Source organism: Papaver somniferum, chromosome 8, assembly GCF_003573695.1.
Source record: "Papaver somniferum cultivar HN1 chromosome 8, ASM357369v1, whole genome shotgun sequence".
In the NCBI taxonomy this organism is placed as follows: Eukaryota; Viridiplantae; Streptophyta; class Magnoliopsida; order Ranunculales; family Papaveraceae; genus Papaver; species Papaver somniferum.
In genome coordinates this window covers 105,311,864-105,325,330 of record NC_039365.1, presented here as the reverse complement: position 1 = coordinate 105,325,330, position 13,467 = coordinate 105,311,864, and the positions used below count along the sequence as shown (strand labels likewise).

At 40.7% G+C, this 13,467-nt stretch overlaps 1 long non-coding RNA gene across 2 annotated transcripts; it reads left to right on the top strand.

Moving 5' to 3' along the window:
- The first annotated feature begins 7,790 nt into the window (after positions 1 to 7,790).
- LOC113302442 lies at positions 7,791 to 10,810 on the top strand. 2 transcript variants are annotated; one of them, XR_003336890.1, is made up of 8 exons: positions 7,791 to 8,252; positions 8,380 to 8,440; positions 8,761 to 8,952; positions 9,072 to 9,260; positions 9,518 to 9,616; positions 9,717 to 9,980; positions 10,066 to 10,121; positions 10,495 to 10,810. It is a non-coding gene; the product is annotated as an uncharacterized LOC113302442 (long non-coding RNA). The 2 variants fall into 2 exon arrangements; XR_003336889.1 differs by having other exon boundaries at positions 9,717 to 10,121.
- Positions 10,811 to 13,467: the final 2,657 nt, after the last annotated feature.

The following is a 13,467-nucleotide window of genomic DNA, read 5'->3' as shown; positions in this document are numbered from 1 at the left end:
AGTGTTCACTCTCAGCAAAGTAGCATGCATCTCCCGAAGTGCCAATATTGAGATCTGCATGAAATACCCACACAGGCTACATCATTCTCTAACAAAGAGAATCTCGTATCGACACACTTTTGATTAAGGATAGCTCGATTGAACATGCTTAATTTCCCTAAGGGAAATCTAGACTGTCCATGTCAATCTCAGAAACGATCACGACCACACAATTTGGGCGCGCAATTTAACAAGCATAGCTTACTCCTAACAGAACTAGGGAATGACCACAGTGACCATCGACGGTCCCACTAGTGCCCTAGTCGATCGAGTCCCATTCCCTCAGCCACCAGCGCTTTGAACGACGGCCCCAAATATGGGTGATCGCGCTGTACAAAGTAGCTCAAACGAGCTGAGGCTGTTAAAAAGAGTCTCAAAACACAACACAACCGTCCTACTTTGCCAACCTGGTTGGACGGCTTAGATCTTCCTACAAACGATTAAAGAAGTATCAGCATGATCATTGGTGGCCCCAATTTCCCCTTGAACAATCGACTTGCCAGCGGCAAGCCTATAGGGTGCTAAATCGATCGCCCAAACTCGAGCAAACGCGTTGTGAGCAAATCCCTAATTTGGGTTGCGGCGATACACAGCTGTCGCAGATCGATCATGACCGTCCAACATTGCCGGCCTAGTTAGACGGCTTGGATCACATCTCGAACAACCAAAGAAGTACCAATGCTTTCACCTCTCCATGGAAAAGCCGGAACACACCAAATCGTTTTCCCAAAGTAGCTTGAACGTGTTGCTTTGAAAACCCTAAAATCGCGTTTGCGGCAACACCCTACTGTCGTAAATCAATCGCGACCATCCATCTTGGCCGACCTAGTTAAGCGGCTTAGATTCAATCTCAGGCGACACCGAAGATGTCAGTACGATCACCGCCGGCCCGACTCTATCCATGTTCGACCGACTTTCCTAAGGGAGGTCAATGGAACATCTAGTTGATATATCGAACTAGAATGGCCGCAGCTGTTCAAAAACCTAATTCACGTTTTGCGGCGGTCGCAAATTGATCGTGGCCACTCACCTTCGCCGGCCGAATCGAGTGGCCTAGATTCAATTTTTGAGGGACCGAGAGGTGTAATCATGCACGCCGGCATCTCATCTCCACGCATGCCCGACCGGTCCGTTCAAATTGGCACCCAGTGCTTGGATTCGATCAGCCGAAGAAGGGACATTCGCACGTCCCTAAAACCTAAATTTAATCAACGGCAATGCACAACTTCCGTAAATCATCTTGTCCATCCAGCTTTACATGCATAATTGGACGATGTAGATTTATTTCCAGCAAACCTGCAAAGAAGCATGACAATCACCAGCCGCCTCTCTTTCACAGGGAGTGATCGATCAAGTGATGGCTTGTTTACACATCCCTCAAACGATCACCCAAAGGTAGTCTGGCATGCTACCATTTTAAGACGCTCAATCCGTGACTTATCCGATCAAGCGTTAAAACAACGATGCTTCATGCATATTGATTGTTTTGAGTTGCTTGCTTAAAAGCGATGCATTACATGCATCGAGCACGTACGCTATTTTATGAATATAAATAACTTAGTTATTTAACCTAATAGCATCGTATGCTATTTTTTGCGATAAGTCCCACGACTTGAGCCACTCATTCGAGACATCAAACATGTCACAAACTGGGGGATACTTACTGGGGTATTGGTCTGGCGGTTTACAGCGTTCGGCGTGCAACGCGCCTATTTCGAGAACGTGTCAGGAAAGGTGGACGGTTAACGGTGATGAGGGAAATGGGCAAAGGCGTGATCGTGTGACAATCACCTACACGACCCCACTACTCCATCACTCAACTTCCTCCACTTCCTACGAGATGAGGATTGCGCTCAAGTGACTTGTATAAATAGGTTCTTCAACCTATTTTCAAACAACACGAACATCACAAGTTTTATCAACACAGTATCCAGAAAAACACCCATAACTGATAGCTTACATTATGCAAGCCAGTTCGACATTCTGATACAAGTCATAAACAACCAACACCTTCTTCGCTTCCCTCCCTAAGATCAACCCTTCTCCTTCACCTTGTGACCGAATTGAATCTGGAATGACCATTTCTTGGTTTAGGCCAGAGTCTTATAGATTGATCTCTCGAATCTAAAAGTACTCCCGTGTAGTGCATTGTTTAGGGTTTGAATTCGTTTCTCATCAACACACCCAAGTTTACCAAAAACTGAAGAATCTGATTTTACCCTCAAACAATTGGCGACCACAGTGGGAGGTTGATCTCTCGGTTGCAAAAAATTGATTTCAATTTTCATTTCAATCTTCCTAAATTGAGAACGGGTAGATCTTAGTTCTAAAACTCAGTCATTAACCTGATCTCATTAAAATCACCAATCTCAATTTCTTGTCCGTGATGTATCCCTACCAGTTGAATTCTCCGAAAATCACAAGTGATCAGAATCCAATCACTATGAAAGACATGGCCAGGATGTTAGAAGATGTTCTCGCGAATCAAGCTAACATCGCCAAGCAGCAAGACGAAATGATTCATATTCTAAGGAATGTAAACCGATTGTAGGAGGAATCGGAAAGCGTCCACCCAGCGAATGCCATCAACGATGCAGACATCAAACATGAGCAGAAAGGAAACAATCCCCAAGATTCAACCAACAGCAAGGAGATGAAACAGTTTCACGGGGAAACGACTTGCCAAGAGAGTCATGGTACCGCGAGATAAAAGATAAGCACCCAGCTTACGAAGATTTGTTAAAAAATATGTGTCAAGAGACCCTCGCAGAAGTTCGGAGGGTTATTCAACAATGCGCAACCTCAACTGCTCATACTCTACCAGAAGCACCTGAATAAGGAGAAATCAACCAAGGCATTCAAGAAAACAAAGATTGCACTAATGAACGGTGCTTAGTTCCACCACCTCATAGTGCTACTGTTACCGATGCAGATTCCTTAAGAAAATTTATGCGTCTACAAGATCACCGAGCTAAATGGTTTGTGTTTGCATCAACATACGCTCACGTCTCTACTCCGCCCTTGAAACGAGCTTCGCACCAAAGTCCGCATAAGTTCTCACGACGGTATCCGTTAACGCAAGAGAAACCAGATCTGGAATACCCGCACTTCCCATTTCCAACAAGGAAGATTCTGGAATTACTAGAAGTTTGGGTGCGAGACAGGGAAGTTCAATTACCTCCCGTATGGCTTCCTCCAAATGATCAAGAGATGGAGGACCCGAGGTACTGCCACTGCCACAGATTCATTCATCGCTCTACCAGTGAACGCAACGGCCTGAAGCATATTCTCCAAAGGAAGATTAACTCCGAGAGTTACCCCCTTTCTACGAAGATTAACGTGTGCAGTTTCATCGAAGTGATCGAACCAACTACGGGTTTCTCGAGGCACGCCATAAAAACTTGGATTCGAAGTGATCACCCTTGGAGAATTCAAGTCTCTTTCAACCGAGATCTTGTGAACAAGTAAGTTCGTTAAACAATTTTACATTTTAAAAGCCTGTCGGGGACTTGATGCATGCGTCTCACATCGAGGAAGGGAGTCAATGATGCAGTTTTTCTTAGACACCACATTATCTTCCTTTTACATGTTTCCCTTTTTATGCAACATTTTCAATTTTTACGAGATACTTAGAATGATCGTATTCAAAACCAGAATACCAGCTTTCAGCCGATTCAAACATAATTCCTTTCAGAAAGTCATTCATAAAATTATCTCAAAAATAAACCAATTCAAAAATTCAATTACCTACTAGTTCAAAAGCCAGGAAATCAAACTGTGAAAGGAATTCCTCAGATCACTCGAAACACCTAAAAGGGAAATGTAAAAGAAAATGCGCAAGTATTCAAGGGAAGTCTTTCAGCAACAACTCGTTATTTTTGGAAAGAGCGCCTTTCATTTTACGGAGAGCAGCCTGCTTCAGCTTCAATTCCAGGGATAGCCTCTCGATCTCCTCTTCTTTCCGAGCAATGAGGTCCACGAGGGAGGACTTCGTTTGTTTCATCTTGCAGCTTTTGGATTTTAGAAAACCCTTCATAGAACCAGGAAGCATTGAATTCAAACTTTATAAACACATCTCGGTGGAACTCCCAGTTTGAAACCACCTCCTCAGAAACAGCGCACCCAGTCACGCTGCTCATGACATGAATGGAGGATAAAGCTTCTTCGACACGTCGGACCAACAGGAAATACCACCTTCAACCTTATGTAAGAGGTTTCATTGAAGCAGCAAGAGAAAAACCACCGAGATACGACATCATGCGCGTCCAAAATCGCCCACTTCAACTCCAGTACCACATGCACGACTGCCACAATGATAAAACAACGTCCAAGATATTCCATATCTGGCTCGACGACAACAACACCTATGAGGGACGCTTTCAGAATTTCGTATCCCGTAGAAGGAGTAGTTGCGTTACCAAAGGAGGTTGCGCCTGGGACTCTAGAGGTACATACAGACTCTCCATGTCAAGAGCTTCATCATATTTGCAGAACCTATTAATTAAGTCATTCGCATGAGGGAACTTCCCTACTCCTCAAAGACACGATCCAAAGATGATAAAGGCAAAGGAGCGTCGCTGAAGACTGCTTAGCACTACCCATCTCAAAGATGCTGAATTTGGAGAGACGCAAGCCCGCTGTCATTATGATTCCAAGATGCCCAAAGACGTAGACGTATTCGAGGGAGCAGACATATTGTTTAAAGACCAGTGATATGCCTAGATGTATATTAAACACAACGTAGACACAAATATGGCCTCATGATCAGCAACTCGTACGATCCTCATCAACATTGGGTTCAACTCCAACTCTCATCCAAATTATTTCTTCAGAGACCCATTGTGACAACATCTAGCAAGTTGAAAGTTCAATAGATACTCGTGGGCAGGGGACTGTCTCCCTCTTCTCCATTCCATGAGGAAACATCAAGGAAGCTATCGGTTCCTTCTCCCTCTAATAACGAGACGATCTCTACCATTATATGAAGACTGCCGAGTTCGTGAAAGTAGCTACCATGCCTCTCCCTGCCAGTCTCTTCTGCTCATAGATGCTGCCAAGAATCGTTGTTGCTCGCCAAAGCTTCACCATAGCAACAACCATTACGGACAAAGCATGAAATTCCTTCACCGTCAGTCAAGGACTTCTTCAACAAAAGAGAGATGGTCAATCAAGAAGCATGTAATTTGCAAGGGGAACATCAAACTGAAGGAGAAGCCGCTTCAATGCTCTCTCCAGAAGAAGCCGCTTCAACGCTCTCTCCAGAAGAAGCCGCATCGCACTCTTTCCCGAAGCCGCTTCAGCTCTCTTCAGAGGCCGAAGCCGCTGGAACACCTTACCAGCAAATACAATGGAAGTACGTCTTTCAAGAGAAAATAAGCTCGGGATAATTACACATGGGGACTGCCAGCACAGGATGCCTTCACGTCCCCCAATCGGTTTATTTCAGCAATCATCACTGTTGAAGCTTTACGAGCCGCAAAAAATTATCAACATGAAGACGTACATGTGCATCAAAGACTCCAAAGTAAAAATCAGAGATGTTTTCACGTGTCCAGCCACGCCATCGATTCTGAAGTGTAACTCGGGATGCGATGCCATACAACCATCCGAGATTCAGAAGACGGTTCAAAGGATGTTGCTTGAAACAAAGTCCTTGAAGACTTGATAGCGGCACGTCGTCTACTTCACTTAACAGCTCCGGAGGATTGTGCCCATACAAGCATCCCCAGCATATCGTCATCGCAATCAGAAAGATCAAGATGACTGAAAGAAATCATCAAGCAACCAGTACATGGTTCTTAGGGAAAGCGTCATTCGTACCCTGAAGTGCAGCTGCTTCAATGACGAAACAACCTCTCAATCACCTTCTCATTGTGCCTAGATCCCAGAAAGAAGTTTCTCCATCTGTAATTTTCATATTTTGGGAAATCCCTTCACGAAATCAGGAAGCAGCGAGCTAGAGCACGCGGTATTCCCAAATTGCAATTACTTCTTTAGACGTGTCCAATCACATCACACGCGCTATTAATTGGAGATAGAGCCTCCGCACCTAACAAATACGAATCATGTATCTCCTGTTCACAGAAGTACAACACACGTGATATAACAAATGGAAGTTCCAGCATGAATAAGGGATTATTACTCGATCAAGCCCTAGCTCCAGACGCATGAAACAAAGACTACTAAACATCAAAGAAGTGTCGTCAACGCCAGGGCCAATGATGCCTTCACTAGAGTCCTCTCCAGGAGCTTCTTTAACCTCCTCTCCGGAAGCCGCTTTGACGCCCTTCTCGGAAGCTACATCAACGTTCTATTTGGGAGCTGCTTCAACATCTTTTTCAGAAATTGCTTCAGCAACCTTTTAGGGATATTCCTCATGATAGGGCTCGTCCACACCAGAGTCGAGAATTACGACATCGTCGTGAATAGTTTGAGATCCCAAACAACCATATGCCTAATCTACCTGAGGCCAACCGACATCATGCTAGGGGAACGCTCACCTGGACGTCTTTTGAACGTGACATGTTCCAAAGACAGGACGACCCATCTCTCCTGGTAACGTCTAACTTTGTCTCATAAGTTTTATCTTTGTTCGTCACCATCTAATGCTTACCCCGCAATAGTGTAACCGTTACGTGCTAAGCATGGGACTTAATGTTGATGGTGGATTTTAATTCAGGGCTAAAATTGTAAAACCAGTATTTAATGCGCCATCGCCCTACAAAGGGTAAAGCCGTTTAAGAAGTAATGAGTGCAGAAAACCTCTTCGCTTTGTTTGAAGCAATTCAATATGAATATATACATGAAATTCACTCAGAATAGTGTGTGCAATGGCAATCCCAAATATTCTGTGAAATTCTATGTTTTGTTAGCATTATCAATTAATGCGTGATTCACCTAGTATCTTCCGTGCTATGTTAACTCTCATCATTGACATCACATGACGATTAAGTGTTCACTCTCAGCAAAGTAGCATGCATCTCCCGAAGTGCCAATATTGAGATCTGCGTGAAATACCCACACATGCTACATCATTCTCTAACAAAGAGAATCTCGTATCCACGCACTTTTGATTAAGGATAGCTCGATTGAACATGTTTAATTTCCCTAAGGGAAATCTAGACTGTCCATGTCAGTCTCAGAAACGATCACGATCACACAATTTGGCCGCTCAATTTAACAAGCATAGTTTACTCCTAACAGAACTAGGGAATGACCACAGTGACCATTGACGGGCCCACTAGTGCCCTAGTCGATCGAGTCCCATTCCCTCAGCCACCAGCGCTTTGAACGCCGACCCCAAATATGGGTGATGGCGCTGTACAAAGTAGCTCAAACGAGCTGAGACTGTTAAGAAGAGTCTCAAAACACATCACGACCGTCCAACTTTGCCAGCCTAGTTGGACGGCTTAGATCTTCCTACAAATGATTAAAGAAGTGTCAGCATGATCATTGGCGGCCCCACTTTTCCCTTGAACAATCGACTTGCCGTCGGCAAGCCTATAGGGTGCTAAATCGATCGCCAAAACTCGAGCAATACTAGTGGTGGAAAATGAAAATATTAAGTCTATTTGGGATTTATAATTACGACTTCCGAGACCATTCTTTATGGACGACACGGAAGACGTTTTTATAATGAAAAGTACGGAAAAGTGAATCGATTTCCGGCGGAAGACGTAACATTACTGGTAATTTAGTAAATAAAAAAGCTTCTAGATGAAGTCTAATTAAGTCTGCGAGGGGGACTAGTTTCTATGGTCCCAACTCCCAAAGTTGCCTTATCCCGGTCTTCCTCTGCTATCAGTTCTCTCTCATATCTCTCACCGCATCTCAGTTTCTTATTTTCCGTTTCAATTTCAGTCTCTCATCGCCTTCTCCCATCTTCCTTATACTCAGATTTACATTGAAACCCTAAGTTTGTATATCATTACTATCTCAAAATCATTATTTTCTCCATGAAACTCCATGAAAACTCTGCACCTGTTTACATCGATGGAAGATTTAAATCCATCAACTCCACTGAAATATGAAAATACTGTTGGTAATGAAAGAGAGGGATCGAGTGGTTTTAGATCAGATTTCTATTACCGTGTAGATCTAAATCACGGGTTTTAATAGATAAGTTGTTATATCTTTTGGATATGATGATTAAGCTACTGAACATGATAATGAAGGAGAAGAAATCAGTAGTCTTAGAGAACAAAATCTAAGAGGTGGGTTTATTTCTTCGTTAATTTGGTGACGCATATCATAATTTTCCGTTTAAATTTTGTGTAGATCGTAATTGAAGTATTGTTCTGTGTTTTATCATTCATTCCTAGAAAATCTTATAATGTCCAGGTAGTTAAAAGTAATTTGGATGAAAACAGCTTCAACAACATCATTGGAGTCAAATTCTAAGGTATAAAAACATAATTACTTTCTCTGATTTCAATTTTTCAATTAGGTTTTCTTTATTCTTAATTATTATTTTTTTGCTAATTTATGGTTTAAATATGTGGATTTGGGTATTTTTGATTGATTTGATTTGTCTAGGTTGTTAGTAGTCTGTATGCGTTCTAAATTTTACTAGTTTTCAGTTATGGGTTTCCATGGATGGATGAAAGTTGTGCTTGAAAGGGGTTTTCCTGCCATTTATTTGTATGTTTTTGTTTCTGTTGTGGTGCTTTTTGTTAGGTTGGTCGTAGGTGTATGATCTAACATATTTTCTCTGTGATGCAGGGCTTATGTCTGAAGAGTTGAGAAAAACTTTTTGGAGTTAAATTTACCCAAAATAAAGGAGGAAAGAACCTTAATTTAGTCTTGGAGTTGCTGAGCCAAAAATTCAGTCAGATATCTTTGAAGAAAAATTCCTTGCGACTGCAATGAATTTGTTCTTAAACTTCTCTGCGATGTCCGCCTTCATTCGGAAAGGTTCATTAGTGACCTTAAGCTTTGTAGCTTCAACCTCACTGTCTCAAAATCTTTTTGCTTTTTTTTTTTATTAATATGCTTAGTGCTATTATAAATAAGTTTTCTAAAATCATGTGCAGCTCATCCTCTTGGATAAGGCTTGGCTTGGGTCTCAGAAAGGAAGTTTCAAGTTTAAAACTCTTTCATGATGTTCCCATTTTGTACTCACAATGTCAGTGTTTGATCTCTTTTAACACTATCATTGCAGGCATTAGGAAAGTATGAAGATGCTCATGCACTAATATTGGCATTGATTGATCTTTGTTAAGGTAAAGTTCACAGGATAGATAGTATATTAACTATCAAGACATGCGGAACCTGACAAATGGTCTCGTCTTATATAAGATTTATGAGAATAGGGTGTTCTTTCAGTGATACTCTACTTGATCTAGTGATACTCTTCAATCTGAACCTTTATATGCTTTCGGTACATGTTTTACTTCTATGTCGCAGACGTCTTTTCAAGTATGCTTTGTTTTTGCAGTTTCGACATTAAGATTCTAACATAACATAAACATGTTTGCAGAAGAAATTGATCGTAAATACGTTACAATTCAATATTTCAGTTCCAACTTCATATGCATATATGAAAAGATTCTTAAAAGCGGCTCGGTTTGATAAGAAGGTCAGTATAGTTAGTCTTCCATCAGATTAAACTGTTGATCCATGGTATTTGATAACTTTTATAACTTGGATACTTACATATTTTTTGCATCTTGAACCAGATTGAGCTTCTCTCCTTTTCTTTGATCGAGCTTTCGTTGGTTGAGTATGACATGCCTAGATTCCCGCCATGTCTATTAGCTGATGTAGCCATCCTTTATATGCTATTATTTGCCAATGTAGATCCTTGAAAAAGTTAAACTTGCATATGACATCCATTAACACCGCTTTCCTTTACTGCATGGATGGGATTTCTTAAGAGACCACTTGTTATTGCTTCTCCTTTCATGACTGCCATTAGCATTGTTTTTAGAAAGAATTCCATGGTATTCATCAATAGATTGCTTGTTTTCTCGTTACTTTTGATCATCTCATTTGTATTGACTTGGTTGTGCTTATGTCCTGGTGTAGGCATGACTCAAGAATGTGGTGTATCTAAAACATGGAATACTGGACTCTTCCATGAGGTGATGAACCATTTTCTTTCTGAGTATTAGGTATTTATGTTGTTGTTTAAGAGCTGGTAATTAGAGTTTTGATCAACCTGCAACTTCATATTGGTAATCAGATTTCGATTTTGAACAACCCAAACATTCCTTACAGTTTTTGTATGTACATATTCAACAATATATATTGCCCTTGGTTTTCATAGTTAATAGTCCATTTACTAGTTCTGATGTTAAATGATCTATATATCATGAGGTTTAACTACTTGTGGATACTTCTAATATATTAGTATTTGGTTTCATACTTCCAGTGGGCAATGAACTAGTGTTATTCATAAACGAAAGGTTGATTGATTTACACAGAAGTTTGATCATTTTGACTGGTTTATTTCAGGTGGGATACATTATTTCAGGTCAGAGACGAAGAAGGGGAAGAAAAGATAGCACCAGGGAAGATGAAAGTCCAGTTTCATGCAGGTGCATCCTGGAACAAATATACCAACAATCTATCGACATTGCAATTGAGAACACAAGGTCCTAAAAACTTTAGGAAGTTATTATGAATTTGTTTTCTTGTGTATAAACAATTGAAGTGGGTGCATCTTCAAGTTTTCATATATTGTGAACCTATTGTGAACTTGGGTAGTTAGATATTGAAGTGTAAATTGAATCAAACTTGGGTAGTAATATTTAATTTGTTTCCATATTAATTTGGGTTTCAATTTTGATCTGAGTTTCATATTAGTTTAAGATTCATCTGATTCAACTTTGGATTTAGCTGAATTATTTTTCATTTTTTCTTTTTTTGAAAATTTGATCAATATAACGGACTGTGAATATCTCTAGTATTTCATAGGCTGCTGAAGGTAGACGTAATTTGAAAATTTAAAGGAATCTCAGAAACAGTCTCTTTGAGAAATAAGACTACAATTCTAGGCCTAATTTGAGAAATAAGCCGCAGAATAGTCCTTTTTATCGATTTTAAAAGCTTTTCTGGCAGATTTTCTTTTTGCATTTTCCACTAGTGAAAACGCGTTGTGAGCAAAGCCCTAATTTGGGTTGCGGCGATACACATCTGTCGCAGATCGGTCATGACCGTCTAACTTTGCCGGCCTAGTTATACAGCTTGGATCGCATCTCGAACAATTAAAGAAGTTCCAATGCGTTCACCGTTGGACCAACTTCTTCCTTGGTCGATCGACCTCTCTATGGAAAAACCGGAACATACCAAATCGTTTGCCCAAAGTAGCTTGAACGTGCTGCTTTGAAAACCCTAAAATCGCGTTTGCGGCAACACCCTACTGTCGCAAATCAATCGCGACCATCCATCTTGGCCGGCCTAGTTGAGCGGCTTAGATTCAATCTCAAGCGACACCGAAGATGTCAGTACGATCATCGCCGACCCGACTCTATCCATGTTCAACCGACTTGCCTGAGGGAGGTCAATGGAACATCTAGTTGATCGATCGAACTAGAATGGCCGTAGCTGTTCAAAACCCTAATTCACGCTTTGCGGCTGTCGCAAATTGATCGTGGCCACTCACCTTCGCCGGCCGAATTGAGTGGCCTAGATTCAATTTTTGAGTGACCGAGAGGTGTAAGCATGCACGGAGGCAGCTCGTCTCAACACATGCCCCACCGGTCCGTTCAAATTAGCACCCAGTGCTTGGATTCGATCGGCCAAAGAAGGGACATCCGCACGTCCCTAAACCTAAATTTCATCAACGACAATGCACAACTGTCGTAAATCATCTTGTCTGTAGCGCCCTCAAAGCTATCAGCTGACTAATCCAAGAGATTAACTAAAAGTAGAGGCACTAGAAATCTAAATCATATACTTAATCATTCAACTAAAAAATGTGCTACAAAACTTAACCCAAAACTAACCCGCTCTGAAACATATATATACAAGAAGTCCTCTCAAATGATACATATACAATAGTCATTAGGTTTACAGATACAATATGTAATATAATAAACATAGTAGAAATTATCCAACTAATGAAATCAACTCTTCGAAGCTTCCGCTGCGCAACTCTAATCTATCTCTGAAACTGAAAGTGGGAATGGGTGAGCACATCATCCCTAAAAGGGGTGCCCCGTAGGAATAACATTTAACTTTCATGCAATCATTGAAATGATTTGAAAACAATTCATGTTTTCTCTAACACTAAACACAACCAAATCATAGAGATAAACAATCATGTATATGGAACTAACTCCTTCCAAACAATATATAATATGGTGACTCGTCCCCCACCAAGTGATTGCATAAAAGCTCGAATTCATGTAGATATAAATGAAGGAGCAGTATCCTATATACCACAGATGGAAATTCTCATTTCCCAAACAATCCATAAAGACAAACAAAGCATTACAATTCCTTTCCAAGCAATGGAAAGATTAAAAGAAATAACATAACTTTCGTAAATCAAAGTTAAACAATGCAGGGAAAGCACAACCAGACAATGCATGAATTTGTTAAACATAAACTTTGGTAAAAGAAAAAAAAATAATAATCACAAAAGAATTAAAAGTATTCCCACCTCTTTTGATGACAAGCCACGCCTACGTCGAGATCCACGATCCGCTGGTTCATTCTTTTAATCGTTCGATGTTAACATAGACTAACTATTAATCACAGAAGTCTAAGAATCTAGCCAAAATGACTCAGACAAGAATCATACAAGTCTATCTAATGGATGTTGCCCATTTATGGTTCTACACCTTTTATTTATCTATCTTTAGCAAATCTAAGGTATACTAATTCAATTAGGTTGACCCTGTAGTCCATTAGCTAAGTAGTCCACTAGCTAAGTCTTACGACTATCTACTACTTTGTAGAAGGAACCAAAGGTTAAATCAGATCACAAGAGGTACAAAACATCTAATTAAGGAAACTTCCCTAAGCCCAAGTCCACCAAGTCAACTAACAGTCACTAACAGTCGAACTAACGGTCAATGGTCAACTAACAGTCAATGTCCAAGGTCGGGTCAAAGTCCAGGGTCAAAGTCCAAAGTCTAAATCGGCCAACTGAGTCAACAGTCAACACCGATACAACTCAGTCAGAAACTGAGTCAGCTAAGTCAGACACTGACTGGGATGACTAACAGGCCACAAGCCTAAGCTAAACTTCTATTATAGATTTCATTTCAATAACAGTCTATTCATTCTTTCTAATGAACTTCAAAATCAATTACAAATACAAGTTACAACTATAAATTACCTGCAATTGCAGTTCCAAGCTTTCACTCTTTCTATCAAACTACTAGCTCAACTTCACCACATTCATCTAACTCTCATTCAACACAATCAACACTTTAACTTCTCTTCATTCAGTTTCACTACAATCTAATACAAACCTCT